This window comes from Lissotriton vulgaris, chromosome 6, assembly GCF_964263255.1.
Source record: "Lissotriton vulgaris chromosome 6, aLisVul1.2, whole genome shotgun sequence".
Taxonomy (NCBI): Eukaryota; Metazoa; Chordata; class Amphibia; order Caudata; family Salamandridae; genus Lissotriton; species Lissotriton vulgaris.
The window spans coordinates 1,508,336,504-1,508,362,866 of record NC_141694.1 but is presented as its reverse complement, the minus strand read 5'-3'; the positions used below and the strand labels follow the sequence as shown (position 1 = coordinate 1,508,362,866).

General features: G+C 45.0%; 1 protein-coding gene across 1 annotated transcript in view; it reads right to left on the bottom strand.

The window, feature by feature from the left end:
• The window catches only part of CHGB (chromogranin B), a 270,210-nt gene that overhangs the window by 30,421 nt on the left and 213,426 nt on the right, over nucleotides 1–26,363 (bottom strand). The window lies entirely within an intron of this gene.

Genomic DNA, 26,363 nt, shown 5'->3' with positions numbered 1-26,363 from the left:
ATAAAGGAAAGATTGAGGCCTTCTATACCCAGGGCGACAAGTCTCTTTGTCTACTGCATAATATAGTGTTGTGTTGTTCTAAGACAGGAAGATTGTCCTCACAGGTGCAAAGATAAAGCAGTCAGTGGTGTTACACCTTTACATTACTGACATCTCTGTAAGAGGGGCTCTAATTGCATTACCTGCTTGCACCAGAGGATACCTGATTCGCTACCACAGAGGTATGTTGACAATTACATTTACATAGATCAAAGAGGGACGTTGTAATATCAAGGACATACAATATACAATCAAAACATTACAATATTCTGCAATGTACTGTGTGTCATTGTCTGCTGGTGTGTTTATATAGCATTTGGTAAACAATGGAAAACTTACAAAGAACGGAAATATCCATAGCATTGACACATTTCTAACGAGGTGAACATCGAAAGGACATTTGTGCAATGGTTAAAGAGAATAAATACCAATTTTGGAAAATTCGCACCCAACAAGCTAATAACCCCCGAGAAAACATTCGTTCATTAGCAAACGAAAATAGATAATGGGGAATTAATGAGCACCATCGGAAGAGGAAAATATTTTTTTAAAAAAGCTATGGACGACCTGCAATACTGCAATTCACATTGTATCCCAACCGGGGCAATTGGAACATTTATGAAAAAATGTGCAGAATGTCAAATTGACTGGAACACCATACTGAGAAGGCATTAGTTGCCTGTGTGAGCAGGAACTGCCACCAGAAGCCTTCAGGTTTTAATACATATCCACAGGCTTGTGGGTGAGAAGATGCATAATGACAAGCCAGTTGTAATCAAGATCCCGCGCTATTTTAAAGGTGATTACTTTTTGAAGGCCTAGAAAGTGCCTGTGGATGAAACCTGAATTACTCGGTATATATAAGTGATGTCTTTAACTGTGCATTATTCATGACTTTCCTGCATGTGCCATAATGTGGCACACGAACACTATTCATGAATTTGTGTCCTCATGAATTTTGGAGCTGCCCCAACATAGGCCATGTATTTACCCATTTTGAGTGATACTTTTACATCTCGTCAGCTTCTCCCACAATAAGCTGGACCATGGCTTGCTTCTAAAATGTATTTAATCACTAACAAAAGTATAAATCTCTATGATGCAGGCATGTAAGGCCCATAGAGTACAATACATTTGTGATCAGGCTTAACTGTAAAGAATATTGTGTTGTGTATGCCTAACCATATGCGTATCTTGACAACATAAAGTATCCTTTCGTTCTCTAAACATAGCAATGGAAGATAATATATGCTCCAATAAATACATTAATCTATGGTTAGCAAATGCTCTCAATGCAATATCAATATCTTCATCTTCAGATAGCTAACATTCTGCAATCTCTTAACCTGTGTAATTGCCATTCTTTTGAATATCTGTGGCTAAAACTCTTGAACCCACAAGAAAGTGAAATGAATACAAAGTACAGCACCACTCTCAAGGTCATCTTTCAAGTATTTTCCAGTGGCAGGTGGTGAACTTTGAACCCGATTGTACATAATTAGCCACCCATAATCTCTGAGTGAGTGTAGCAAGTAAGCTTCAATTCCCCAGGGAATTTTTTGAAAAATATGGAACAAACGGGTGTATTTTATAATACAATTTGAAAACAAATGTGCGAAGCAGCCAGAGGGTTTATAAGCAGCTCACAATAGGCGTGCATATTTCAATGTTTTCACAGAATGCAAAGGAAGTGCAACCCTCCCAAGGATTCTGGGGTATCATACTCGACACATACACATTTGTAAACATGATATCAAAACAAAGCATTTGGTTGTAGAATTGTGCTCTATTTTCTATGAATTTGACGAAAATCCATAAGGTTGACAAGTAGATTAAATACATAATCTGGCTGGATGCAATTTGACTTCGCCTTCCAATAATTTCAAAATGTTTGTAGCATCTTTACCATCCATTGTAAACTTTATTTTGATCACTTGGAACTTAATAGTACATCACACTTAAATACCCATATAATCATGTTAAAAATGAGTCACAAAATTAAAAAATACACAGAATTGACTCTCACAGCTGCCCTCAAAAAATAAAAATAGACTCATTCTGACAGCACACTATTTGCAAATAGGTTGTACAAAACCTAGCCCTCATACCTTTACATTGTCTTCACCAGCTGTTCGACAAATATGCCCCTGGACCACAATCTTTTCCTAAAAGACAGACTTTAATCAATTGTCACGAGAGGTGCTAGCTAGAAACTGTTAGAGACGATGACCGCTTTCACAGCAATAATTTACAGAACTCATTAACAATTAAAGTGACAGTTGCGACAAAGGCTGAAAAAATACAACCACACGCATTATTCAATCACAGATAAAAAGCATAAGAGGTATGGGCCACATATGAAAGACAATCGAACAATAAAACATTTGGTTTTCTTTAGTTTATAGGCTAAACACAGGCAGATGAGTGTGTCAATACTACTATTGGTTTTTAAAGGAACACAAATCTAGCAATATAACATTTTAAAGCAAAACTGCCTGTATTTTATTAATTGGGTGGATGGCAGTCCAAACTAAGACAATACAAGATCCTAAAAAGAGCTTAGAGAAAATACCTAGGGGCTGATTACAATGTCGGTCGGAGTTGCCTCCGACCAACACCGTCGCGGATTCGGGACAGACAGCATGATTACAATGCAACCGCACTCTGTTCAGTTGCATACTCCCATTTCTCTATGGGAGCTTGTGCTACGGCCATAAACCGGCATTAGAACAGGCTCCTATAGAGAAATGGGAGTTTGTGTAAATCCCTGCACCCTGAGGCAGGCACCTCAAGGTGCCTGCTACAGGGTGCTGGGATTTACAAGGGGGCACTATAGGTGCCACCAAGGGCCACAACCGTAGGCCGCGGATGCAAAGGGCCCTGCTAGGGGCCCCCAAAGTCGCTTTCCGACAGTTTTTCTGTGTCAAAAAGGCCAGCACAGAAAGGCTGTCGGAAATCAATATTGTAATCCCGATGGAGGAAACTCTGTCCTATTGGGATTGTGGTCTGGTCTCCAACTGTCTGACTGGCTCCCTGAGCACGTCGGTAGCCAGCGGGAATGACCGGTCAGTTTCAATCCCGACTTCCTAGATTGTAATTAGGCCGTCAAAATTGAAACCGACAATGTAGGTCGGAAAGCCTCCGAACAACATTTTAATCAGACCCCTAGTGTGTTTGAGATTCACACATCAGTTGTTTTCTATTTCTAGGATGCTCTCTGAGCGCCTGGTCCAGAGGGCCATCAATTATTTAGCCATACCAAACACCATAACTCTGCTTGTGTCAGTGCTGAGTATTCCGTAACTTCAAGGGGCTGTCTATTACCAATATTCCTGCACAGGGGAACAATGCACTTTGCCCTTAGGCTCTTGTAACTAGGGCAAAAAATAATACATGAACCAACATTGCCGCTCCCCCTGAGCATACTAGGAACAAGACATCTGGTATAGCCTTTGTTTGCCATTTTTTGCAGTACATTTTCGTGGGAAGGGCGCCGTACCTGAATAGGAGATACAATTTCTATGTAGTAGAAGGGACAGTTTAATCAAGGGTTTGTTCGTAATGTCGGTATGGTTTAAAATCTATGAAGCCTAATGTAAGAAATCCTTTGCACTTAATAACATTTTCCACTGATGTGAATTCCCAGTAAGTTTCTTTAGCTCTTCCTTTTGGGATCAAGCACATCTTTGCGGGTGAGGTACAGTATATTTCCAAACCCAGCTTCCTCAGGAATGCCCTAATGGATCTCATCCAGGAAATGTTATTAACACTTGGGGATGTAATACGATCTCTTAGACCGACCCAACAAGATTCAAGAGTCTCGTAGACCACACCTGATGCCAAAACATTAATAGTCTACATTCTGTTATGTATAGGATCCTCCTTTGGGCCAAGTATATGAAAACAGGGATCAGGGGAGTACTTGCAGGGAGACTGAGTAGCAATCTTATGAATCTGTGCTCAATAAGTGCTAAGATGGCTAAGTTTTAATTTCCCCACAATTCTGCCCCATACAATACTGACCCCAATGCCTTGGTATTGTAAATCTCAAGTGCAGGGGCCACGCTTTTTGACACCGTCCATCTGTAGATTTTATCTATACTTGTAGTCTGATGGGATGGATTAGTAACACATGTTTTTCAAGCTGTGGGGCCCAACTCAGATTGCGAGTAAGCCTTATACCTAAGTAATCAAAAGTTGGCAGCAAATCCATTGGGTTCTCTTCCACTAACATGCGTCTCTTGCAATGTTTCGTTTCTCGGTTAGAGAAAACCATATATTTGATCTTGGAACTATTCAATTTCAGCCCGCTCATCACAGAAAGAATTAAAATGATCTAGTAACTGTTGGTGACTTTCACTGGGGTGTTATCGGCGAAGAGGAGGGCTGGAACCCTCCCCCCCAGACTTTTTGTGGAGCACACCCATCTCTATTCAGACACTTCACCACCCGTCAATATATGATGAAACAGGGTAGGGGTTAGAACACACCCCTGTCTGACTCCACATTTTACCTTGATGGGATCAGTTAGTTGTCCTTCCTCCCCCCATCTAACCTGGGCGAGGTTGTCCAGGTGAACCCTCATCAATGTATCCAATAAATTAGCAGGAATTCCCATTTCAGCCAACACCCTCCAGAGTTTGCCCCTAGGCACCAGATCAAAAGCAGTTCTCAAATCAATGAAAGCAACAAAGAGTTTTCCCCTATTTATTATTACCTCCTTTTCAAAGATGTAAACAAAATGGAAAACCTGGTCAAGGGTACTAACATTAGCTAGAAAACCAGCCTGAAAATCAGACAGGACGTCTTCTTCTAAGATCCACTCCTGAAGGCTTGTGAGTACCTCTTTGCAGAACCTTTTCTCCAAGGGGTCGATCAAGCTAATAGGCCTCTAGTTCCCAGGCTTAGTCTGGTCCTCTTTCTTGAAGATTGTGATAATCTCCGCTAGTTTGTATGATGCTTGGATTTTCATCCCTGAATTTATACCTTTCGACATTGCGCCTCAGAAATTTCACATGCTTATAAACCGCCAAAGTGGGCCACCAACTTCTGTGGTTGAACAAAGAATTCATGGGCAGTTTTTGGGCCATTTTGCCATACACCTGTTCTCTTTCAAAATGCCTTATATCTCTGACTGTTAGGGCTCTTTGGAGATAGGACCATAAAATGCTTGCACAATCCTTTGTGCTTGTTCCAATGCCAGCCAATTTCGAATCCTACACCTCACCAGGTTATCCCTAGAGTTTGATTTTGCTGTGGATAGGAGATTACGTTTGGCTATTCTGGAAGCATGATTGTACCTGGCCACTGTCTTAGCCTCTTTCTGAACCGCTTGTTTATTTTGGACTAATAGGTCCCTTATCTGAGAATACAGTGAGTCGTAGATGGATATCATTTCCTCATTTCTAAGTTCTTGGGTGAAGTAATATATGTTAGTTTTTACCCAGATTGCTTAGACTGCAAGAGGGTCCTCTCTACCCAATCTGGACCATATTTAGACAGAAAGATGTCTACCCACTCCTATAAAACTGAGAAAGGCACCATGTCACTTAAAAGAGACATATATCTTGGGTGCGTATAAATTGGCCCCATTCTTCCTCTGGGAGCAAGCTGGAGATTCTAGCTACGTTTTTCCATGCCATATTTTTAATCTGAGACTGTTTATTCAGGATCAAATTGATTTGAACACAATCAATCAATCAGCGGTTTGTTGAGCGTGCTACTCACTCGTGAGGGTCTCAAGGGGCTGTGGGGGGGTGGTGTTCGCAACTCCGATTAGCTGAAGAGTCAGGTCTTGAGGGCCTTCCTGAAGGTGTTCAGGGAGGGGACGAGTCTGGTGTCTGGTCATTCAAGGTTTTGGCCGCAATGTCAGAGAAGGATCTTCCACCTGCTCTGGCTCTACGGATGCGTGGGCTTTTGGCCAGTGCGAGGTTGGAATATCGGAGGTTCCTTTTGGGGGCGTGGAAGTTGATTCTGTCGTTGAGGTATTTGGGTCCGGTGTTGTGCAGGCATTTGTAGGCATGGGTGAGGACTTTGAAGATGACTCTTTTCTCAACAGGGAGTCAGTGGAGTGTTTGAAGGTGTTGGCTGATGTGTTCGTGCCGGGGGATGCCGAGGACGAGTCGGGCGGTGGTATTCTGTATTGTCTGGAGTTTGCGGAGTAGGGACTTGTTCTTGCCAGAGTATAGTGTGTTTCCATAGTCCAGTCTTCTGGTGATGAGTGCATGGGTGCCTGTCTTCCTTGACTCCAGGGAGATCCATTTGAAGGTCTTACGGAGGGAGTTGAAGCAGCTGGAGGTGACAGCGTTGAGCTGTCGGTTCATGGTGAGGGATGAGTCGAGTACGATGCCGAGGTTTTTGGCGTGGTCCGAGGGGATCGGTGGGCTTCCGAGGGCTGCCAGCCACCAAGTGTTGTCCCATGCTGAAGGGGTGGTTCCGAGTATGAGGATTTCTGTCTTCTCGGCGTTGAGCTTGAGGCAGCTGTGGGTCATTCAGATGGCGACCTCTTGCATTCCTTTCTGGAAGTTGAGTTTGGCGGTGGCTGGGTCTTTGGTGAGGGAGAGGATGAGCTGGATGTCATCAGCATAGGAGACGATGTTGAGGCCGTGTTGTGAGACGATGGCAGCAAGGGGAACCATGTAGATGTTGAAGAGGGACAGGATCAGCAATGATCCCTGTGAGACACCACAGGTGATTTCCGTGGGATATGAGAGGAAGGGCAGCAGTCTAATACTTTGGCTTCTTCCAGTGAGGAATTATCGGATCCAGGCTAGGGCTGTTCCTGGTACGCGGCCGTCATTTAGTGTGGCGATGAGTGTGCGGTGGGAGACGGTATCGAGGGATGCTGATAGGTAGAGTAGGATGAGGGCTAGGGAGTGGCCTTGGTGCAGGAGAGTGCGGATGTCATCTGTGGCGGTGAGTAGGGCGGTCTCTGTGCTGTGGTTGCTTCGGAATCCATATTGGGACTGGTCGTGGATGGCATTGTCTTCCATGAATTGTGTCAGTTCCTTGTTGACTGTTTTCTCTGCAACTTTGGCCACAAAGGGTAGGAGCGAGATGGGCCGGTAGTTCTTGAGGTCGGTTGGGTCAGCTGTCGACTTCTTGAGCAGGGGCCTGACTTCTGCACATTTCCAGTCATCTGGGAAGGTGCCTGTTTTGAGAGTTGTGTTAATGGTGCGTTGTAGTTTGGGTGCGATGGCGGCTCTGTGGTAGATGTGTGGGGGGGCAGGGGTTGGTGGGGGACTCTGAGTGGATGCCTTTCATGGTTGAGGTGGTGTCTTCAACTGTGATCGGCATCCAGGTGGAGTTGGTGGGCTGGCTGGTGCATCTGGGGGTCGGGCCGGCTGTGGTGTCGGGTGGAAAGTTGATGAAGTTGTCGTAGAGGTTTTTGATTTTGAGGTGAAAGTATGTTCCAAGCTTGTCGCAGAGGTCTTGGGACGGGGTGATGTCTGTGGCTTTGCTGCGAGAGTTGGTGAAGAGTTCCTTGGAGTTGGTGGAGTCGGTCAGGATTTTGGTGTGTATGAAGGTCCTCTTGGTGGTTCTGACTTGGTTGTGGTAGTCCGTCATGGCATCCTTGTAGGTGGCATGGTTTTCGGGTGTCTTGGTGTTTCTCCAGTTCTTCTCCAGGTGTCTGAAGGTGCGTCTGGCTTCTTGGAGGTCAGTGGTAAGCCAGGCAGCTTTCGTGGGGCGTTATTTGTCAGGGTTGCATCGTGGTGCGAGCTCGTCTGCTCATTTGGAGATCCAGTTGTGGGGTTCTCTGCCTGTGATGTTGACATTGTATGCTGAAGTATGGTTGTTTCGGGTGAGGGTGGAGATGAGTTGGCCATTGGTGACCTTGCTCCAGTTCCTTTGTGGAGTGCGTGGTCTGGTTTGGGTGCCCTGTGTTTGTCGATGGTGAAATATACACAGTAGTGGTTGGTCCATGGGGGTTGTGTTGTTTGGCTGAAGTAAAAGCGGTCACCTGCTGTGAAGATGGAGTCGAGGGTGTGTCCTGTCTGTGGGTCGGTGTGGAGACGCGTTGTTTAAGTCCGATGTTGGTGATGTTGTTGCGAATGGTGGTGGAGGTGGGGTCGCTGGCATTGTCGAGGTGGAAGTTCAGGTCTCTGATGATTATGTAGTTTGTTGTGGCCATGGCATGGGGTGCGATGAGGTCGGTGATGGTGGAGGCAAAGGGCACCGGGGGTCTGTAGATGAAGGTTCCCCAGAGCGTGGAGTTGGGGCTGGTCAGGACCTGGTAGTGCAGGTCTTTGGTGGAGGGGAAGGTTTCCACAGGAGGTGGTGGTGAGCCGGAGGGTGTTCTTGTGGGGGATGGCTTGGCCCCCTCCCTGTTGGTTGTGGCGGTTCTTCCTCTGGATCTTGTATCCGTCTGGGATGGCCCTGTTGATGTCGGGGGCGGAGAAGGCGTTGGTCCAGGTCTCTGTGAAGAAGGCGATGTCGGACGAGAGGGAGCTGAGCAGATTCCAGATCTCCATGGCGGGTTTGTGTACGGAGCGCACATTGAGGAGGATGCATCATAGGGTCTCGCCGGTGTTGGTTTCTGAGGTGTTGGAGATCGGAGTGGTGGTGAAGGTTTGGCGGCAACGGAGGCAGGAGAATTGTCCATGGGTCATGTTTGGCGTTGCCTGTTGGAAGTTACTGAGTCTTCCATTGTTGAGTGCGTGGCACTGGTTGCGGTCATGTCGAGGACGGGCGCAGATGTGCTTGCCTTAGGTGTACCTTTGGCGTGCGTCCGCTGCACGACCGTACAGCAGCCACCATTAAGAAGGGGAGGGGGAGGGATGATCAGCTGGGAGGCGGGAACGGCAAGGACAGGGGGCGGGGCCACAGGGGCAGCAGCAGCAGGAGTGGGGAGCGAGAGAAAAACAACAGGCACAGAAAAAAAGGTACAAGGGGAAGAAAACAGCTACAAGTACAATTACACCCTATACAGTTACATAAAAACGAACAATCAATCGCAACAATTACCACAGAGAGCAATCACGAACAATCAGGCGCATGACAGGTAGGAGGTAGCAACGGGCGACACACGGGACCTGCAGCGGCCTAGAACACCTTGCAAGAGGGGCCGGAGGGCTCAGCGGCAGGGAAAGTAGAGCAGAGCTGTTGGGGAGAGAGCAGGCCAGTGACAGAGTTTCCACGCCTAGCTACCTAGTTCTTCCATGTTTATTCCCCCACAGCTCCATCCGGGATGAACACTACCGCACTTTGGTGGAGCCCTGCCCCCCATAGTGGATGACCTGTATTGCGGGTCCTGAGAGGATAAGTCATTGAATGCCACCCACATGATCTTGCATCCCCCATGCAACTCAATGTACTATCCATGGGCTATCAATCCCAGTTATTAGCGCAGGGTCCCTTGCTCGCTGTGCCACTGAAATTAAGCTAGCCAGGCTAATGAGGGATGATACCCCTAAACTGGTCCCAGGATGCTTGTTTCCGGTCCAGGGAGGACATGGCCTGGCAGTTCAGGCTGGACAGTTCCCATGAAGAGAAGAGTCAAGACTGATTTGCATATGGATTAAACGACATCTATTGACTGTGGGTGAGTGGTTGAAAAGTTCCCATCATCTTGTTGTGTTTTCTTTGCCTTGGAGCATCCTGCACAGCAGTACTGCATCGTGCTTTAGTAGCCCAGTTCACACGTGTTGCAAGCAAGGGGTGATGGAACTTGTGGTGCCCAACGGCAGCATGTTCCAGTGACTCCCCTGGCAGCTAGTCAATTTTCAGATGCCAGATTCCACAGGAAAGCGTGGCTGCAGTGCGCTTTCGTAGCGCACTACACATGTTTTGCATGCAAGGGTTTATGGGACTTGTGGTGCCCAATGGCAGCATGTTCCAGTTGCTCCCCTGGCAGTTAGTCAATTTTCTGATGTCAGATTCCACAGGAAAGGCGGGCTGCAGTGCTCTTTATTAGCACAGTTCACGTATGTTGCAAACAATGGGTGATGGGTCTTGTGGTCCATCCACTCAGGATCCCCCACAGACCCATGCCCTCACCACATCTTCAACAAAGCAGACTCCGTCATAGCACCGCACCTCCGAGACGTCATCAACTGCTCCTTCAACTCCGCTACCTTCCCTGAAGACTGGAAACACGCTGAACTCACCGCCCTTCTGAAAAAACCAACAGCGGACCCCACCGAACTCAAAAATTACCGCCCCATCTCGCTTCTTCCATTCCCGGCCAAAGTCATCGAGAAAGCCGTCAACAACCAGCTCGCCGCCTTCCTCGAAGCCAACAAATACCTCGACCCCTCACAATCTGGCTTCCGAGCAAAACATAGTACCGAGACCGCCCTCATTGCAGCAACAGATGACATTCGAACTCTAATGGACAATGGAGACACAGTCGCCCTCATCCTCCTCGACCTCTCTGCAGCATTCGATACAGTCTGCCACAGCACCCTTCTACAACACCTCAATAACATCGGAATCCAAGGAAAAGCACTGGAATGGATCACCTCGTTCCTCACCGGTAGAACCCAGAGAGTCCGCCTTCCTCCATTCAAGTCCGAGGCCTCTGAAGTCATCTGCGGCGTACCTCAAGGATCCTCACTCAGTCCCACCCTCTTCAACGTATACATGAGCCCCCTCGCGGCCATCGCACGCCAACACAACCTCAACATCATCTCTTACGCGGACGACACTCAACTGATCCTTTCTCTCACCAATGACCCCGGCGGCGCCAAAGCTAACCTGCACGAAGGAATGAAAGAAGTCGCCGAATGGATGAAACAAAGCCGTCTGAAACTGAACTCAGACAAAACAGAAGTCCTCATCCTAGGCACATCCCCCTCTGCTTGGGACGACTCCTGGTGGCCAGAAGCCCTCGGAAAAGCACCCATCCCGACAGACCACGCACGGAACCTTGGCGTCATTCTGGACTCTTCACTCTCAATGAACAAACAAGTCAACGCCGTATCCTTTTCCTGCTTTAACATTCTTCGCATGCTCAGAAAAACATTTCGCTGGATCCCCTCCGAAACTAGGAAAACAGTCACCCACGCCCTGGTTACGAGCCGACTGGACTACGGAAACACCCTCTACGCAGGTACCACCGCTAAACTCCAGAAGAAACTCCAACGAATCCAAAACGCCTCAGCCAGGCTCATACTAGACATCCCACGCAACGAACACATCTCTGGTCACCTTAAAGACCTCCACTGGCTACCCGTCAATAAGAGGATCACTTTCCGACTGCTCACCCACGCACACAAATCACTTTACGACATCGGACCAGACTGCCTCAACTCTCGACTGTCCTTCTACACCCCCTCCCGCCAACTACGCTCTTCCGACCAAGCCCTCGCCACTGTACCTCGCATCAACAAGACCACCATGGGAGGCAGATCCTTTTCTTACCTGGCTGCTAAAACATGGAACTCACTCCCCGCTTACCTCCGCCTCACCCAGAACCACCTAGCGTTCAGAAAGCAGCTTAAAACGTGGATATTTGACAAATAATCCTCCTCCTCCTCCTAAGCGCCTTGAAACCCTCTGGGTATGTAGTGCGCTATACAAATTTTATGACTTGACTTGACTTGACTTGTCTCCCCAAAGTCAATTTCCTGATGTCAGCTTTCCCCAATCAGTCACCATCGTCCAACTTCAGCTGCAGCAGCAATAGGAGGAGGCGGTGTTCAGTGGCAGGCGACCAGGCTTCTTGCATGCTTCTACCAAGAAACAGTGGCTCAGAGGGGGTGGCGTGTGCGATTCCTTCCTGCAGTGGCGGAAGCATTGTGCGCCGGTGCATGTAGAGGAGCATCTTTATTTATTTTGTATCTTTGACACCCTCAATTGTCCGTCCTGATCCTTCCAACAAGAATCTGATCCTATTTATGACTGGGAATCTACAGGGAAGGAGAGGGGGGCTTGCATGAAAAGTTGCGCAATTCTCACAATCTCAAGCCATTGACAACATGAAATTCTTCAGGATAGACTGGTATCACATTTTAGAAACAATATAATCCATAAAAGTTATATTAAAGTTATAATGTGTTATAAGATATAATGCATATGCCTCTTCAAAATTGGGGTCAGGCCCCCCTAATGGGGCCTCAAGTGATCCCAGAGGGGGTGCCAGACTCTGGCGTCAAGAAGCATTGTGCTGATAACAGTGCCATCACTAACAATTTTTGCTATTTATAGCCTAGCTGGGAGAAGGTTTCAAAAGGGAAAGAACTCCAAATATTCTTAAAACCCCCTACTTCTAATAGTCACACCGTGGATACTTGTAAGGCCTGCCTGACCAGAATAGAATGTTTGGCTATCATGCATTTTTAAAACATTAACAGAACGTAACTGCAGTGTTTAAATATGTATAGACATATTTAAACATTACCAAGTTAATAAAATAATTGTGAAAAATTCTGAGGTGGACCTATGATTTTTTTTCCCACGGGAGGGGGGTGCGTGGCAATACAATTTTTAAAGACCACTACCTTTGGTTATACCAATCCTGAAAGCCCAGGTCTCACAAAAGAATAGCGATGATGCATATTGTCACCATAATCAATGTCAAAATATATATGTATGCATCAAGAAATGGTTTCACATTAAGCATAAAGTAACTGCAATAGCAGCAAGTGCCCTTTGACACCATGGGAATAAAAGCAGTCATAAGAGGTACCAAATCCACCTGATTGATCACTTTAAGGGCCGGATTACGATATCGATAGGTAATGCTCCGGCTGGGATTCCGTATTGCAGAGTCCAATTTTGAACACTTGTTTCTGTATGGATCACACAGATTTCCCAATGACTGATTACGATGCCCGGAAACCGTTCGAGCAGTCTGAATCGGTTCTGAAAGTCATTCGGACAGCCCGAGTCTTTCAGAACCGATTCATACAGCTCCATGGACACAGTTTCCGGACGAGCGATTACGATGACCTATTCGTACAGCCGTTCTAATTCAGTTTGCCCGAGACGAAAGGGCTGCCGGAATCTGTCTTTGGGGGCCTGTTGCAGACCCCCCTTCATCCAGAGGCGTACAAATGTAGCCATTGGGGGTACCCAATGGACCCCATTTCCCAACCATGCAGAATGTGGCAGGCACCGTGGGGTGCCTGCCACCGGGTGCAAGATTGTCACCAACCACCCCTTTTTTCAGTGGGAGTTTGTGTTCTCGTTTGGAACACATGCTCCCATTGAAGTCAATGCGAGTCCGACCGAACGATGTTGTGAAGCATCGTAATCGGTTTTCCGGACTCTCAAGACCTGATTCGTTTGGAAACTAGTCCGGAACCGATTCGTTCGGGACAATTTCCTAATAACATTGTAATCGGGCCATAGTGCCAGCTCAAAATGCATTATCCAAATACAATAAATTGAGCTTTAAACATCTATATCCCATTTTCTTAAAATACATGTACTTTGCCAGCAAATTGTTGCTTTTAATATTTGGTAAATGAATGTGGTTTTCCTCAAACACCTGCTTGACATTTTCCAAAACTCCACAAAGTTTGATCCCAAATACTCACTTCTCTCTTTGTATACGCCACCTAATCCCCAAACAAAAGTGCACTATTCTCTACAACAACAAAAAACTGCCTTATTTCACTTTTTTATTTTTAGTTGATACGAGTAGGGTCCTAATTATTACCTTGATAGTTTTATCAGGAACTCTTTCACTCTAATGCTCCATATCTACAGAATCCAGCAAATATATCCTGGGATGACCACTATAAATAAAGGGTTGTATTGCAGAGGCACACGTGGTTAAACCATGTGTGCCTCTAAAACGCTGCCCGACCAACAAATGCGTCTGAACAACACATTCCTTTACTGTGCAAGCCTTTACCATGCAACTTTGTGGTAAAGGCATGATTGATAAAGGGATGTGTGCTAAATATCTCACCCCAGCCCCTCTGCCTGGAGCCCTAAAAATCTGGTCCCTGCCCTATAAACAACCCGCCCACAAGAGCCCTAAAAAACGACTCCCCACACCCAAAAACCTAAAACTACCCCAATCCCCCTTCCCTGAGCCCTATAACCCTGGTCCCCGCCCTATAAAGCACACGACCCCCTCCCTGAACCCTAAAAACGACCTCATCACTAAAACCTCATACTACCCAGCCCCTTCCTGCCCTAAACCCTAAAACCATGGCCCAGCCCTATAAAAAAAATTGGAGCCCTAAAAACTACGTCATCGCTAAAACCTAAAACTACCCCAACCCCCCCTGGAGCCCTAAAACTTGGCTCCCTGCCCTATAAACAAAGCGATCCCCCGAGCCCTAAAAACCACCCCATCCCTAAAACTACCCCCCACTCACCCAAAACCTGACCCCTGCCCCACTTACCAGTACGTGTCCTCTCCCGATCCTTCCTCTTCCTGTGCACGCCCTTCCGTGCATCTTGACCGCATATTGCCTTAACCAAGCATATGCGTGGTTAAGGCACATGTGTGGATAAGGCAAGCTTGGTTACACTTGCAGGGATACAGCACATGTGGCTCTGCCCGCGTTGTTAAGACCATTTCCCTAAATAAAGACTCCCCACCATGAACCACGGTAGTCACCAGATGTTAAGGACGCCCATTTCACGCTAGAGATGCCCCTCAGAAGCAGAGGATTACCACAATATGCTGAGGTGGCCCCCAACATGCCAGAGTCATCTTTATGTTAAGGCTAGCACAGTGCCCACAATAAGCAAAGATTGGCAAATGCCACAGCTGCCATTATTCCGGATAAAGCTACCACCATGTGGCATTATTTCAGTTATAGCTACTACCAGGCCCAGAACTGCCACACTTATGCAAAGGTTGCCCACAATTTGCCAGGACACAATTTATATCAGGCATGGCCATAAGTATCCCAACGATGAACAGCACTATGCCTAAGATGTCCATTATTATACCTGAGAGGGTCACAAGGATACACATATTATGCTACGGATGGCACTACATGTGAAGTCCATCATTATGCCTGTGATAGAACCATTATGCCAAGAACACTGAAACCTATGCCTTTGGTTGTAGCCTTTTTGCCAAGTATACACATAGTATATTAAAGCTACCATTATCCTAGGCATGGCCACTATTATGCAGCTAGGGTACCCTATGCCAAGGATGACAACAATATCCTACGGCCAACATGATGGTAGGCTTGACTACCTTATGGGACACCATTGGACAAGGATACCCACAATAAACCAGGGCTACCATTCTGTCAGGGAAAAATGCCATTATGCACCCTAGATGAATGGAATGCACCACCAACCCAACCTAACCTAACCCCAATAGACAGGCACGTATGTACACTTAAGCAGATGAACGCACACTCAAACATACACAGTGCATATGTGTTTAAGGCAAAATCGAAGGGACCTCACTTTCCTATCCACAATGTTTATTAGTTTGTGCTACTCCGTTGCACTCGTTCTGCCAGACTCAGCAGAGGGAGTACAGCAAAGCAGTCTGCTAATCTCTTCCGCCTTCCTCCAACCTGGGCTGGTTACAGCTTATCCACAATACTTCGGCGAGCTGCTCCTGGTGTTTTGCTTTATCTTGTGATCTCCACTGGGATTCATTGAATATGTCAAGTAAAGATGTTGCTGTTTTTAGTGAGGGTTTTTACTGCATCTGAAACTGTGGCCATGTGCATCTACACTGTAGGCGGACATACATGCACACTCATACTGAGGGAAAACACACACATGTGCGCTCAAACTACACACACACACGCACACACACTGTATGCGAGTTTGAGGAACAATTGACAGCATCCACTGACCAATGCACAATGTCGGTATTTGTGCGACTCTAAACACTCATCTCGTCAGACTTGGAAGCCAGAATGAAGCTGAGAAAGCATGTGGACGTTTAGCTGTCTTTTGCATGATTGTTGCTGCGCGTTAAACTGTGAAGATGTGTAGCTGCAACTCATGTTACTCATGCATGTTGTTTGCACTTTCATAGTTTTCTCCAAAGGAGGTGTCAGAAACAAGTAGTTAAACAGGACACATCTATTTTCAGATGTAATAAATGTGTTTTTATTTTTTAAAACATTTCTTTCAAGAATAGTGTTATGTTTATTTAGTTTGACTCGAAAAATCAAGATCTTAATTTGGAAACTTGTAAAATAGTCTACATTTGTTAGTCAAAGCCTTTAACAGCAGTACTTGATTTCTTGTACTTTTCAAAGACCTGGCCCTGCAGCAGTTTTTTAACCTGGAAGCATGACTGAAATAACTGCAAAATATTGAAAGAACATGGGAAGCTTTTATAGAGGAGCATACTCTGATACGAATGAAAATAATGTCTTCCATGCATATAATACTTGTAGTGCTTTAGGCTTAATGGATGATAGCCAAAGCCAGAAGCAAGACTGAAATTGTGCTGGAGATTTTAGGAAATGTACAGTACAAGGGCCCATCTGCTTTTAGAGTGGCCATAAAATTGTTGCCTCACAGCACATCTTCATTGGTAGGGCCAGGAAAGAAACCAATTGTTAATTTTAAAAAAGTATCAGCCCTCACCCAAAAGCAATTTTATTTCTATGCTGGAGAAAACAACCATTTCATGTCCACTAAACATAATAGCCCCATTGCATGAACTGTCGCATTAGAGACAAACAGCATCTCTATACTCAAGATAGCATTGGCGCTCACAGAACAAAAAGCGGGCATGTCCTGAACTCGTGGAAGAAAGACACTTATAGGTCAAGGCTGGATGAAAGGGAAGATACCAATTATATGTGCTTTTACAGCACTTTCACTATTATTATGAGCACTTCCCAACAGAGGTAGGCCAATAACCTTGGCAAGCTAAGCTCTCAACTTACTCTGAAGGGTGTGTTGTGCAAGTATCAGCAATTTGAAAAGCAATGCAGGTAGAAGAACAAAAGGTTCAACCCAAGATTGTTTTACAAGAGCAAAAATGTACATAATTCATGCGACTAAAACAAGTGGGGAAAAAGTAGGAAAGAGAAAAGGAAGAAAAATACATTTAATTATTTTAATGGAGGCAGTGACGCACAAGTATGGGAGAGAAAACTGTACATAAAATTCTTAGTGCTATTGCGTGACTTATTGTGTGTGATTCAGATGAAGATCTAAGCGTGGTTATGACTGGATTAAAATTGCGTGTGCAGCTTGATGGGAAAAGTAACTTTCACTTTATATGTTTTTTGGAACTCATGATTGTCCTCCGCGGTCTCCTAAATGCAGAATCTGGCTAGAGTTCCATGATGTCAGATAAGCTCAGTCAGAGTTCACAGCGAAGAACCTCGATGATGAAGTGCGAGCAAAGAGTGAGGAAAACTAACTTTGAAGTCTAAACTAGTATATGTGATCCCTGCATACAAGGAATGGCTTCACTTGGCTGGTTCACACCTTCCTTGAGCTCGCTAAGCTCAGAACTGTCTATTAGGCACTTTATGAACACTTTGGCCAAGGATGTATTTAGACCACAGAATGAGATTGCAGGTATAGCAGCGCAGCACTTGGCCCGTGCCAACAGGTATGTGTCAATATCCAGCTCGCGTGTCAGTTTGTATTGCATTTTGGTCAGTTATGTCTGAGCTTCAGTGAGTTCCTGTGCTGGGAGCCATTGACTGATTGTTGTATCATTTTCTGTCCCAGGGCCTCACAGGTCCAAGTCACTGCTTAAAGGAATCTATACACTTGGGTCTGCGAGTAGCAAGGCTGTCAAAAGCAACCAATTCCATGCCAAGATTCTGTCAGGTCACGAAGTGAATGAGGAACTGGAACTCAATCGTCAGTTCTGCTTCTTACACAAAGGTTCATTTATTTTATCCAGCCTTTTTGTAAATATGGACCAGACACACCAGGGTCCTCTCCTTTTGGCATCCTTTAGTGTCCTTGAGTAGAATTCTACCATTATCTCCTCTCCATGGGGTATTTGTCTGAGAATGCAACTCTAGCCCCAAACACTAACATCAACAGAAAGTAATATTGTTAAGGAATATCTACATTATGCAGGGTTGGTGCACGCCCACGCCCTCAATCAGGGCCTCGAAGACCTACAAGCACCATATATACTCACATACCAATGATATGCCACAGTTAATGAAGCCCTTATTACAATTTTCTTCACTATAAACTACAGAATACTCAAATGGTCCTAAACGTGACCTAACGGATCTTTGTGTTGGGCCCAGCTGCCTTCCCCATGATGTCAGTCGGCCCTTTTTTGCCTGGGACATCACTTTTGGTACCTACTGGATACATGGCATTGCTCACTATAACCTGTCACTTTGAGTCCATCATTGAACGCTCATTACATTTAGGATGCAACATATTATGAGGAGCCTTTTGTAATGTTCTTTCTCGTTGCATTCGCTAATCAGGATTCCATTCTTAAAGTGTCACCTCATTTATGTATTCCAACAATCTATCCATCAGTAGATCAAATCGCACACCCTGAGTCCAGTATGAATTATGTGGTCATTGTTGAGCTCTTTTAAAGCCTACATTTAGTTTAATCCAGTGCTGATCATTAATGCAGTGTTCCTTCTGTGACCTTATGTTTCCAGAAATTCTTGATTCCCGTGCTGAATGAAAAAAAATCCTTAATTCCTGAACCTGCACTGTTGAGCAGTGTTTCCTTTTTTCTTAAAGTACCACTGTCTTGCAGTGTGTTCTTGTTTCCTGAGTCTCTACTAGTTTTCCTAAACCTCCTTCTATTTTGTACAGTCTTATTTGCTGTATTTACATTACTTTCAGGAGTTGCCCTTTTCCCATTCCTGCCTGCATTTTATTTCTTCTTGTAGTTTCCATCGAACAGCCCTCCTATCTTTACTGCTTAAATCCCAGTTTCCTAGTGTGATTTGTATTTTTAATTATTTCTGCCACGTGTATTTTTAATTGCTGTCATTCTGTCATTCTGCCATGTGCCATAGAAATGTCCCTTCTTTCCTTTTAAGAATCAGACCTCACTTGCTTCTTGTCTAGGGTGTGTGTTGAATTCTCTTCCTTTGCTGTTACTGCCTTGTATTTTCCTGTGTAATCGCCTGCATGTTTGGGCACATCTCACAACCTCGGTGTTGTTTCTCCCCCACTGTGAGTAGTGGTTTGATGTTAGCTTTGGTCACACCAGCTAAGTTATCATCACCATAGATCCCATCCTTGAATATTCTACAAGAGCATCTTTTGCATTCAGTATCTGTACCAACAATTGTGTGTACAGAACTTACTGAGCTCCCTGGTTCTTTACTACACATCCCTTTAGTGTACATGGATTTTCTTTGTAACCTTGTACAGGGCTTCCTTACTGGGTGCCTCCTCTTCTTTCACACCCTTCATGTGTGATCTTGAGTACCAAGATTCTCTTACTTTTGGCTGCTTTATTGGAATTACGTCACAGAATCTTGACAAAGGTCTCATTAGATTCTAAGGTGACAACTGCCACGTCATGTTCCCACACAACAAATGCACTAATTTTATACAGGTGTTGTAGTCAACCTACCTGCTGTTTAGAATGCCTGCATGGTCAAGTTTTACACTGTCTTACATAATTGTCATGAATTTGGGGGAAACATTTTGAGCTAAAATGTAGTATCAGTATTGATTACTACCACTAACACTACCCCTGTCCTATTGCCACTGGTATCGAAGCAGGAAAATCATGGATGAATCTTGGATGTTGAGTGCACGCCAGAAGACCTATGAGTGTTCGCACCCGGTCAATTGTCGGTGCGGCATACCTGACACTCACAGCGTGGGTGTGGCGGAATTCTTATTTCAGGATAGGATAAGGTGCTCCAAGCTCTGAAGCATGTTGCACTCACAAATTGCTGCCTGCAGAAAGCCTCACCCATAGCGGTCTTTTTCAGGAGCAGGGCCTTGGGAACAATTCTCCTACTGCCCCCTCTACGCCCCTAACAGTAGTGGAGACAGATCATCATGAACTAAAGAACTGCATCATTCCTAGATGATTTTAAGTTCTATTGGTTGATTTTTATACCTGACGGTATCATGCCATGATTTTTAACATCAAACATGGTTATTATTGTCTTATAATACAACAATACCTTCTCTCCTACTTGTGGTGGGACGTCACAGTATTGAAGTCAAAATATGGACCTGCAACAATACTGATTCCACAATTTTGACTACCTCTATATCATCAAGGAAAGTAGATGTGGAGGAAAGACTAGGAAATCTACACTTTCATCTATGTACTTACCTTCACTGTATAGAGATAGTCGATAGTGCAGATCTGATATTGTTACAGGTTCTTACTATTAACCTCGATATTGTGACACAGATCCATATTTAATCTGTTAGATTTCACTGTCCTTACTTATTATAATAAGTTGTTTTTCGTATAGCAAATTATATTGCTGTTCAGCTGTTCTAAGTGTTGTAAAATACACGTGATACTATTATCCAGCTTACTGGTACTCAGTTTCCTTACCACAGACAGATGAAAGGCTAAGTTGACCTTACTGTAATATGAACTGAAGACCTTCAAATCACTCAGCAGCGAGTAGTTACTCAACAGACCATCCTGCTGAAATATATTGATATGGAGAGTGTAACCATTTCCCAAATACTAATCCTACTTTTTGCTTTTATATTTCTTCTATTTTCCATGTCTCTGAAGCCAATTGGGCTTATTTAGTATTTCTGCATTTGTCAATGCTCGTTTGTATTGTCTGCAGCAATACAAACACGCATTGGTAATGACAATAGGTTTGGCTTATGAATAAAAGTGGCACTTGTGTGACTGATGGGTTTGGGCACTTAATAGATCATAATACATGCACTCTGTCATTCATATTTGCACATATGCATTAATTCATTTATCCAATGACTCATTCTTGCATTCACACTCTGACCTAATCCCAATAAAACACACACAAGCTCAACAACGTATGGACAATAAATTAAAATTATACAAGTAGAAAAAAGAAAACCTGCTGCTCACTAAACAGAATGGGCATATACTTGCACTAATGAAACTGAACATAACAGTGGGAGGCTTTCTTGTAGCGATATTCCAAATAGTCTATCTTTTATTTAAAGTTCCACAAGGGCTGCCATATTTAAAACTAATGCGTTGGCCATCTTGGAATGGTACAACAATGTTACACTATGGACAACAGCATTCTATCATGACATTCTGGTTTAGAGGAAATGGCCACGTGGGATGCACAAAACTGCAAATAAAGGGAGCAGCAAGCAAATGACTCTTTACTACTGCATGGAGAGCTGTAGTGTTGTCTTGAGAAATATTAAAATAAAAAGAGGAAAAGGAAAGAAATGGAATGGAATGGGAACTATAAGAAGGAGGAAATCGAAAACTGAAGGACTCGCAAACCATGATTGTATTTGTTACAAGATCCTGCAGACAACTAAGAAGAGATTCTAGCAAGAATAGTTACAGTGCAAATCTTCTCGTCTAGGGTTTGTCAGAGGTGGTAACCAAAAACAAATTTCTTCTCTACAAAGGTGATTTGTGACATTTCCTTTAAAAAATGCCTATCTCTAAGCTTAATACAGAAAAATAACAATCCACTCTTAACTGTTAACATATGCGTTTCACAATCAATATGTCAGGCCTACTGGGTTACCATAACTTTTCATAATGATCAAATCAAAACTATGGTATCTGAAATATTTTTTCCTAGTGAACCAATCATAACTTTAGCTCCTATGTTAATGTTAATGTTAATGTTAATATAAATTTATTAAATGCTCGTACGCCCTAGGGCTTCATGGCGCTATAGGAAGGAACACAGCGCACCGGTTAAAAATAGAGATGAAGCAGCTCAGCAGTAAGCCTGGGAGAATAGCCAGGTTTTGAGGGAGTGTCTGAAACTCAGAATGTTATCACTCAGTTTCAATTGAAGAGGAAGTGAGTTCCAGAAGGTGGCTGCAAGATGGTCAAAGCAGCAACCTCCGAGACGCTTCCTCTTATAAGAGGGGACGATCAGAAGGGATTTGTGAGTGGACCGGAGATTGCGGGAAGGGTCATATCTGAAGAATAGATCTCTGATAAACTGAGGGCCAAAATCATGTAGGGACTTAAATAAAATGCACCCCGTTTTAAAAGCTACTCGCTGCTCGACAGGCAGCCAGTGTAGCTGTTTCAACCCTGATCTGACAGACTGACTTTTAGAGAGGTTCAGAATAAGGCTGGCAGCCTGGTTTTGAACCAGCTGGAGGCGTTTTAACTCTCCAATTTGGAGCCCGAGGTAAAGGCTGTTGGAGAAGTCTAGTCTAGACAGGATCAAGGCAATGACGATCTGAGTAAGGGCAGCCGGAGAAAAAAACAGGGAATTTTTTTTAATTTTCTTCAGTTGAAAGAAGCTGGATGACACCACTGCGCCTACCTGTCTTTTCAGGGACAGATCCTCGCTCATAAAAACTCCCAAGCTCTTAACTGAAGATGACTTGTAGGGAGGGGCCCCCATGCTAGATGGCCAGAAGCTAGGGTTCCAACTAAGTGCATTCTGCCTAGGCAAGACCAATTCATTCTTGCCTGGGTTGAGTTTCAAATGATTGCAGCTCATCCAACTCTGGATATGAGACATGGTATTTTGAAATTCCTCCACTGAGTCCTTGGTGTTTAAAAGCAAGATGAGCTGCAAATCATCTGCATAGTTGAAGATGGTAACTTTCGCTTTCCTAAGAGAGTACAGTAGGGGGCGTAGGTATAAATTAAAAAGTAAAGGTGATAATGATGAGCCCTGAGGTACTCCACAGGTGGTAGGTATAGTGGGAGCTGTGAAAGAGCCCAATCTAACCCCAATCTAACAGATTGAGTGCGGCCGGTAATGAATGAGCGGATCCAGCTCAGCGCAGGGCCCCTGAGACCTGCTTGTTCGACACGGTTGACCAAGATGGTATAGTCAACCGTGTCGAACGCAGCCGAAAGGTCCAGTAGCACCAGGGCCTGGTGGATCCCCTCATCCGCATTCCGCCTCAAGGTATTTTGTACCGAAAGGATAACTGCCTCAGTTGAATGACATGGGCGGAAACCCGCTTGGTTGGGTGCGAGGTATTCTGTTTCTTCAACAAATTTGGAGATACTGTCACAGACATGAGCCTCCAATAATTTGGCACAGTATGGCAGCAGTGATATAGGCCTATAGTTGAGCGGGTCCAGCGGGTTAGCTCCGGCTTTCTTTATCAGGGGAATGAGGAGGGATTTTTTGAGGTTGTCAGGGACTTTACCCTGTGAGAGAGATCCATTCAGCATAGAGAGCATGCCCTCAGGAATAGCAGTTCCCACCTCTCTCAAAATGTGCGGGGGGCAGATATCATCAGGTGAGCCTGATTTGACCCTGGCGAAAAGCATAGATAGAGTGGCGCCATCAATGAGGGGAAAAGATTCCAGAGTTGAAGGGTTGTGATAGGTGTCAGCCAAAGGGGAGGAAGACAGAGTAGTGAGGATACTTTGTTTTATAGTGCAGATTTTATCAAATAAAAAAGAATGCAGTGAATTACAAAGGTCCTGAGTGGGGGCCACAGGTTGAGAGGTTCTATCACTGCCACTAAGACTTTCCACGATGTTGAACAATTCTTTTGATTTATTACGGGAGTTAAGGATTTTTTCCGAGAAGTAATCAGTTTTGTGTTTTTGGACACGTTTCTGATAATCCTTTCGGGCCCTACAGTAGTTGGCTTTATCTAGTTCTGAGTACGCTGTTCGCCACTTCCGCTCCTTTTGACGAACTTCAAGTTTTAAAGCCTTCAGATGAGGTGTAAACCACCTGTGGGCGTCATTGGGGCGGGAGCGGGGAATATTAGAGCAGGGGGCATGCACGTCGGCTGCCTGAAGTAGCCAGTTGGAGAAGGCTTCTTCAGTCCCATCAATATCCTGATCTAATGGGGGGAAGGATGAGGTTAAAGTGTCGATGAAGGCAGAGATGTCAGTGTTCTTCCATATTCTGACTCTCCCTCCTTTTTGAAAAGGCTGCTTTTTACTTTTTGCAATAGTGATAGTAAAATGAATCAGAAAGTGATCCGACCAGATGCAAGGAGTGATGGAACTGATAGCCAAGGGGATGTTCAGTGACCAAATTTGATCAAGGCTATGCCCTTTTTCATGGGTGGGTAGGTGTATCTGTTGGGTCAAATTCAGGTCTAGTAAAGTCTCTTTCAGCGCGGCTGCCTGAGTGTCCAGCTCAGTAGAGTTCAGCCAAAGATTAAAGTCGCCCAGCAGCACGATTTTTTTGTGGTTGATTATTAAGGGAGCAAGGTGTTCTGCTAAAGATGCCGCGAATGTGGGCATGTTTTGAGGGGGGCGGTAAATGAGGATCATTAGTAGTGATCCACTGTTAGTGTCCATTTTGAGAGTCATATTATCTGATCCTATGAGGTCAAGAGACAGTAAAAGTGAGAATTTATGGGTGTTGTGAATAATAGCTGCTACTCCCCCACCCCTTTTGTCAGCAGGCCTATTAACGTGTAGGATATAGTAGTTAGAGGGAACTGCTGCTAAAATATAGGGTAAGGAGTCTGCATTGAGCCAAGTCTCTGTGAGGAGTAAGAGATCAGGTTGCTCGGCCTGAATCAGAAGAAATATGTCCATATGGTGTTTGACCATGGACCTAGTATTTAAATAATAACATTTGAGAGTAGTCTCTAAGTCTAGTGAAGGTAGGGGGGGAGAAGAGGGATTGGGGCGCGTGGCTTTACCAGCCGTGTATTTGGGTTTAAGGATGCCATAGGTGGCGGCGCGCTTTAGTACGTACGCTGGTAAGGCTGGTCCCGGATTGTCTGAGGGTCTGAGTTGTATCAGGTCCAGAAAAGAGTATGTGTAAATTTGACCAGGGGTTCTGGCCCCAGGCCCCGGTCGGCCGCGGACGGGCGCAGACGGGCTTGACATATGCGCGACTTCGGCGCGCATACGTCGCGCCCGCTGCGCTCATCCGCTGCGCTCCTGTATACACATTTGGTTTTATAGCCTGCCTCCCGGGAGAACTAGACCGCTAGATCCGGTCCAGCCCCACCCAAGATGGCGGCTCGCCTCGCCCTCAACACAAACGGCACCGGCCGCGGTGGAACGGGGCGGGATACAGAGGGATAAACAACAACACAGTGGGTAGGTTAAATTAAACAGTCATTTTTCCTATAAAAACGGACATAAAATAATTCTGAAGCGCTGGCGTCTCATTCACGTCAGAGCGACTAAATCACTACCATTAACTGCACGTTTTGGATTAAAAATCAGGAGGTTCCCAGAGAGCTGGGTTGCTGCCACCAACCTTAACTTCTCGAAGAGCCCAATGCTTTGGATCGTTTTGTAGCCTGCCTCCCGGGAGAACTAGACCGCTAGATCCGGTCCAGCCCCACCCAAGATGGCGGCTCGCCTCGCCCTCCACACAAACAGCACTGGCCGCGGTGGAACGGGGCGGGATCATTCGCTTGTCACCATCGCCAGCTTGGACACTCAATACAACTAATAGGTATACCATAATAAAATTACAAATATCTACAAAATGCAGTACTCAAAATGATATGCATTCCTACTAATAGAGTCTAATAAGGATTAATACTGTGTAAATTGTCTATCCCCAGGGTATGCTTGGCTGGGTCACCAACACCAAAACCTTTACTGACTACAGTAATCTGTGAGATAGTTTGTATGAAATATCTACCTTTAGGCTTTAGCGTTTTGTAATAACAATTTGCTCTTAGAAGCATATTGGCCGATAATTATCATTGGTGTGTGTTGCCCTTGCACCATGCAAAGGGGCTCAAGGGTGACACAAGACATAGAATGATATTTACCAAGCCACACAAGGCTACCAAATGTGGATAAATGTGGTGTAACACAAGGCAGCACAAGTCGCTGCCTTGCATTACTCTGCCTCAGGGAGGCGTTACATCGGTGGAGCGTAGGTGTTCCTAAGCATCCAACTAGGTATTTTGGATGTCTCCCAGATTTACCATTAATGGTAGACCTAGGAATGCGTCAAAATGCTACACCTCCCCAGGGGTAATGTGACAAGGTGAAATACGCTTATTTCTCCTAATTTATTCCTCTTTATGCGTTTATTGCATTCTGCAGCACACACAGAAAGAGGAAAAACAATGCTGCCTATAACGCAGGCACCCTTACACCATAGTGCAAGGGTGCCCGAGTTGGCTCTGGGCAGCACATTGTGCGCCAGCGTTTGCAGAGAGAAGGAATGCACCATATAATGTTAAATACGGTGCATACATGCCCTCTCCCTTTCACGCAGTGCAGCACCGCACAGAAAGGTGGCTTGATAAAGCAAAAAATTAAAATGAAATAAAAACATTTTTTAATGATAAATATGCACATTGCTTTTAACATATGCTCTTCACAATAAGTAAGTATGGCCTTCTTGAGTGGTCATAACTTTTACTTATTAACATATCACACC